Genomic DNA, 6,473 nt, shown 5'->3' on the forward strand with positions numbered 1-6,473 from the left:
TAAGCACATATAAGGCTCCCCCTAAATAGAAGCTTACAAAAGCTCCCCCTTAATAGAAGCTTTCCCTTTTTCTTAAAATTTTTATTTGAATTTCCTTATACTCTCCCCCTTTGCCATATATCAAAATAAAAGGAGAGTAAAAAGAAGGTGAGAGATAAATGGCCTTAGCTTATTTTGAGAAACTTAACTTTAAAAAAAATGTTTAGAAAAGGCTTTTAAAATAGAGGGTTAACCAAATTTTGATAAACACTTAGCTTTTTTTTAGAATTAATATTCATTGTAAAACATTTAGTTAAGTGAGATCAAAAGATTTGTCATAAATTTTGAAAACATAACTTTTTCTTTTAAAACTAGTAACTTAGCTAATTTTGTGATATCAAAACATTGAGTTAAACTTTGAAAAAAAACAAGTACTTAGCTAATCTTGAAAAAGCTTTTTGGAAAGATATTTAGTTAAATTTGAAAGCTTTTTGAAAAATATTTAGCTGCTAAACTTGAAATGCTTTTGAAAATACTTAGTTTTGAAAGGTACTTAAATAAATTTAAAAAAAACTTAGTAATTTTTCTAAAAATATTTCTAAAAAGGCTTTATTTGGTTTTCTAAAAACAACTTGGTTTTAGATAAAGATTGATACAGGATTAGTTAAGTAAAATATGTTGAAAAGTTTAAAGCTTAATTAAAGAACTTTTTTTTTTTTTTGAAAAATTGGATTTGCTTTAACTTTTCAAAGAGTTTAACTTTTAAAAATAATTAAAACCACAAAATTTATCTTAAAAGAAGCTTAGCTTGACTCCACTCACTTCCTCTTAATTAATGTCAAAATAAATCCTTAGGGTCCTAGAGTCCAAGCATGAGTTGTGAATCAATTTGTTTTAGCGAGATATCAGAGCCCTAATGTGCAAGCTGAGTCAGTTTGGAATTTTAATACCCTTAACCAACTGTCTAACCTTTAGCTACTTGTAACGACCATCCTTCTTACTACTATACTACTACTCTCCAAGGACGACCGTTACTTATCTATTACTCTACTTACTAGTGTTACTTATGCTATTATTAGCAACACTTAATTTATCACGGCCCCAGAGAAGTTCCTACCAAAAAATTTCGGCAGAGTCTCCCTTGTACCGGTGACCATAAACTGGGATACAAAAATAAGTACTTCAGCCACAGGCGGCTGGAACATGTAACAAACAAACATGCAATTTAATAAGTGTCAAACACTGAAATAACTACTTATTGCATAGAGACTCATCACAGCAAGCAATCTAAGACACGAATAAACTCAATAAAAACAAGGAATAAAAATACAAACTCAAATGACACAAACCATAAAGTACAACTCATCTATTTCTCAACCACTAAACATGAACTCATAGCTTCCCAGATCTCTCCATAGTTCTGGCATCACACACATCCATCACACATCCTCCTTGTCGCCTTCCTCTTTATACTTTAGCTTTTCCTTTATCTGCAGTAGGAGGAAAAAATAAATCTATAAGCGAAACGCTTAGTAAGTACTAATCCATCTCACAAAAACTCGAAAATGCATAAAATGCAAATGATGCTAAAACTAAAAATGCTAAAAAGAAAAGCTACACATGCTCATCTAATAGAAAAGCACTAAAATAAACTGCATACTCATGATATACAAGAGTAAATCTGCATGCTGGAAATAAAGCTAATCATGCTCAATAAACTCATAAGGAAAGCAAATGAAAACTAATACTGTATGCTTAGCATTATAAGAGCTGAACTTTACTGGTTCTAAACATAGGTGATACTTGTTTCATTTACTTATAGCCTTATACTTGAAATTAGTATTTAACTTTCTTCTTCTCTTTCTTGGCCCAGGCTTAGTACCATCTTATGCACGCTCTCTAATAGTGGCTGAGGTAGCGAGCCTCCAGTTCTACGAGGATAAAGACCTTGGTCTTACCAGGGCCAAGACCTCGGAATTGGTCACCTGGATTTGTTTAATGACAACCTTGGAAGTCGGGTACTAGCCTCTTTGAAAGATTTACTTGTTATCTTTTCTTCTCTAGACCTTGGTCTTTTCTTACTTATAGATACTCATAATCCTCAAAGGGTTTGTTGGATCACATAAACACTCCAACAAAATTTATGGCTATTCCTACTCATCTAATAGCAAGTAAAATACAAACCCCATGCTTAAATAACAAAGATTGTTCATGTTTAGAAACATGGAAATCCAAGGCTAAAATGCCAAACTTAGAACTAATCATGTGCATGGAATTAGCAAGGAAGAACTAAGCTACAATGTAAAATTCTACATTCAATGGAAAAACTAGAAACTGCACTTAAAAAGAATGCATTGTTCTAAGCTCCAATGGAGCTGTTTGTTGCTCTTATAAAAAAAATTGTATTTGCTAAGGTAAAAGACACATCTAAATCTGCACCTATCAATAAAACTGTTCATGCATTTTGTCTAGCAACAAAACTAGAACCACAAGGCTAATTGTAATCCGATCTTGCTCATTGGGTAACAAAGGAAATCTAAACTCGAAATACCCATTGTTATCACAAAAATATAAGTGACGCAATTAAATCTATTAGTAAATGAAACCATTCATCTATCAGGGGAAACCATTCTTCACTAATAAAAGCTTCTGTAATATTCCAGTTGGTACCAAAAATATAGTAAACTAGTAATTTCCCTTTCATAGAACCTAAACTATCATTCAAGTGGAATAACATCTAGTTATACTATCATATATCTCCCGAGCAGCACAACCCATAATCCATACATGTTCTACTTCAGAAATTAAACTAAATCTCCAAATCACAGTTAACTGTCAAACACTGAAAATCCTATAGCAAATGTCCTATATCCCTAGCAACAATACTTTAAGCATGCTACTGTCGAACTAAAAAAAGAGAATCTTTGGGGTTCACAGCAGCAAACACAACCCTACATGCTCAATGAAATCAAAGATCTGTTCTAGCCTACTAAGTATTACCAATTGGTTCTAAAAGAAGGTGCAGGAAGTTGCATATCACGGCAGCAACCTTCATAGCAAGGAAAATCACAAGCTACTAATCTTATCCACCAAATCCAAACTACAATGGAAGCAAAGGGAGGAACAAAAGAGATTCGGAGCTATCCTACTGCAGGTGAGAAGCAACTTACCTACTGTTCTTGGACTTACAACTGAAGGAAGGGCTGCTAGGGTTCAGAGGGATGAAGATCTCGGCCCCCTTCTTGTGCCCGCGCGCTCACCTTGCCGAGAGGAGCTCGGATATGTGAAGAACCCACGGAGGAGGGTGCTCACCGGAGTGAAGCCCTAAGCCTGCTTCTTCGTTTCCGCCGCGAGAGGAGGAGAATCGCGCGGCGTCGCGTGTGAGGAGAAGAAGGGATCGGGGAATTAGGTTTTTGGAGAATATGTTTCCTCCTTTTATAACTAATGGCTATTTTCGGTTCCTAAGACCCCTTATAATAATTTTCTTCTCTATTTGTTCACAAAAGACCCGCGGCTCATTTGGTTGCCTCGTTTCTCTTAAGGCTTATAGCTTGTCCGAGGTCTACGGGTCGAACCTCGGCTGGAGCACTATATTTTTGCAACTTCTTCCTCTTAGTAAAAATACCAAACGCACTCCAAAAATTACATAAAAATACTCTAAAAATTTCTAAAAATCTCTAGAATATTTTAAAAGCATTTTAAAATATTTTTAAGGACATTTAGAACTCGAAATAGGTAAAATTGGGTTGTTACAATCCTCCATACCTTATAAAAAGTTCATCCTCGAACTTAGAATAGCTCTGGATATTTCTGTCTCATACTGTCATCACGCTCCCAAGTGACTTCCCCGTGCTTCTGGTTCTGCCAGATGACCTTCAGTAGTGGCACTTCTTTGTTCCTTAGTCTCTTGACTGCTCTATCGTCCACTATCTGTGTAGGTCTGCTCTCGTAGCTAAGATCCTCCTGAATCTGCACTGACTGAGGCTCAATCACTTAGCTAGGGTCATGGAGACACTTCTTTAGCATGGAGACATGAAATACATTATGTATTGCTGACATGTCTTGTGGTAAATCTAGCTTATAAGCTACCTTCTCAATCCTCTCTATGATCAGGTAAGGTCCTACGTAGCGAGGACTTAATTTGCCCTTCTTGCCAAATCTCATCACTCCCTTCATAGGAGCAACCTTGAGGAAAACTGAATCCCCTACTTGGAATTCAAGTTGCCTACGGCGTGTGTCAGCATAACTCTTCTGTCTACTCTGGGCAGTCCCCATCCTCTGTCTGATCTTCTGGATAGCCTCATTAGTCTCATCTATCAGCTCTGTCTGAATGCCCAGCTCTACTTCCATTTCTCTTCTTTCACCTGCTTCTTGCCAGCAAATGGGTGATCTGCACTTCCTGCCATACAACGCCTCATAGGGTGTCATCTTGATGGTGGCCTGATAACTATTATTGTAGGCAAACTCAGCTAAGCATAGATACTTGCACCAACTTCCCTTGAAATCTAGCGCACAAGCTCTGAGCATATCTTCTAAAATCTGATTTACTCGCTCTGTCTGTCCATCAGTCTGAGGATGGAAGGCTGTGCTGAACTTGAGTTTGGTGCCTAGTGCATTCTAAACACACTCCCAAAAGTGTGAGGTGAAGCGTCCATCTCTATCAGAAACAATAGATTTAGGAACTCCGTGAAGTCTGATCACCTCCTTAACATATAACTGTGCCAACTGCTCTATAGAGTGGGACACCTTAATGGCTAGAAAATGAGCAGACTTAGTCAATCTGTCCACTACTACCCATATTACGTCATATCCATTTGTAGTTCTTGGAAGACCTGTTATGAAGTCCATAGATATGTCTTTCCACTTCCACTCTAGTATTGGGAGAGGTTGTAACATTCCTCCTGGTTTCTAGTGTTCTGCTTTGACTCTCTGGCATGTCAGGCAGGTATTGACATACTTAGCAACGTCTCTTTTGAGTCCAGACCACCAGAACCTTTGTTTCATGTCTTGGTACATCTTGGTGGAACCAGGATGCATGGAGTAAGGAGTACTATGGGCTTATTCTAAAATATTCTTTCTCAACTCTTCGTCATTGGGGACACAAAGGCGGTTCCCCTGGTAGAGGATTCCACTATCTGATACTCGAAACTCTGAATTTCCCTTTTCTTGTATCCCTTGCTTGATCTTTTGGATATCTGGATCTTCACTTTGCTTTCTCTGTATATCCTCAAGCAGGGTTGACTCTAAGGTCAATGCAGAGAGTTGCCCATAAATAACTTCAAGTCCAAAATCTGACAACTCCTTCTGTAGTGGCAGGACTACTGATGACAGAGACATCAGGGATGCGCTGGATTTTCTGCTTAGTGCATCTGCCACTTTGTTAGCTTTGCCTGGGTGGTAGAGGATTTCACAGTCATAATCTTTGACCAACTCTAGCCACCTACGCTGTCTCATGTTTAAGTCCTTCTGGGTAAAGAAATACTTTAAACTCTGATGGTCTGTGAAGATTCTGCACTGAACTCCATACAAGTAATGTCGCCAGAGTTTCAGTGCAAAGACCACAACTGCCAGCTCAAGATCATAAGTGGGGTAGTTCCGCTCGTAATCCTTGAGTTGCCTGGAAGCATAAGATATAACTTTTCCTTCTTGCATGAGTACAGCTCCTAGGCCCATCTTGGAAGCATCACTATAGATGTCGAAACTCTTGTCACTCTCTGAAACAGTCAGAATAGGAGCACTGGTCAGTCTCTTCTTTAACTCTTGGAAACTCTGTTCACATTTGTCTGACCATTCAAACTTCTTGTTCTTCCTGGTTAAGGCCGTCAGTGGAGAAGCTATCCTAGAAAAGTCCTCCACGAATTTCCTGTAGTACCCAGCTAAACCAAGGAAGCTTCTGATCTCCCTGGCGTTCTTGGGTCTACTTCAGTTGTTGACCACTTCTATTTTGGCTCGATCTACTTGGATACCTTCTTTATAAATAATGTGACCTAGAAACGCCACCTTCTCTAACCAGAACTCGCACTTTGAGAACTTAGCATACAGCTGCTTTTGCTGAAGGGTCTGTAGTACTATCCTCAAGTGCGTGTCATGCTCCTCTGGGGTTCTTGAATAGACTATAATGTCGTCGATGAATACGATGACAAATTTGTTAAGGTATTCTCTGAACACTCTGTTCATTAAGTCCATGAAGACTGCTGGTGCATTAGTCACACCAAAAGGCATGACTACAAACTCGTAGTGTCCGTATCTGGTCCTGAAAGCCGTTCTGGGTATATCCTTTTCTTTCACTTTCAGCTGATGGTACCCAGAGCGCAGGTCTATCTTTGAGAACACGGTCGCCCCTCTCAACTGATCAAATAGGTCGTCGATCCTGGGAATGGGGTACTTGTTCTTGATGGTCACTTGATTCAGAGCTCTATAATCTATACACATCCGCATAGATCCGTCCTTCTTCTTGACAAACAACACAGGAGCTCCCCAAGGTGAGTGACTAG

General features: G+C 38.6%; 1 long non-coding RNA gene across 1 annotated transcript; it reads right to left on the reverse strand.

Moving 5' to 3' along the window:
• Nucleotides 1-1,203: 1,203 nt before the first annotated feature.
• On the reverse strand, nt 1,204-3,402 carry LOC122003865. The gene is made up of 2 exons (XR_006118128.1): nt 3,150-3,402; nt 1,204-1,469 (listed from the first exon to the last, which is right to left on the reverse strand). It is a non-coding gene; the product is annotated as an uncharacterized LOC122003865 (long non-coding RNA).
• Nucleotides 3,403-6,473: the final 3,071 nt, after the last annotated feature.

This window comes from Zingiber officinale, chromosome 7B (genome assembly GCF_018446385.1).
Source record: "Zingiber officinale cultivar Zhangliang chromosome 7B, Zo_v1.1, whole genome shotgun sequence".
Lineage (NCBI taxonomy): Eukaryota > Viridiplantae > Streptophyta > Magnoliopsida > Zingiberales > Zingiberaceae > Zingiber > Zingiber officinale.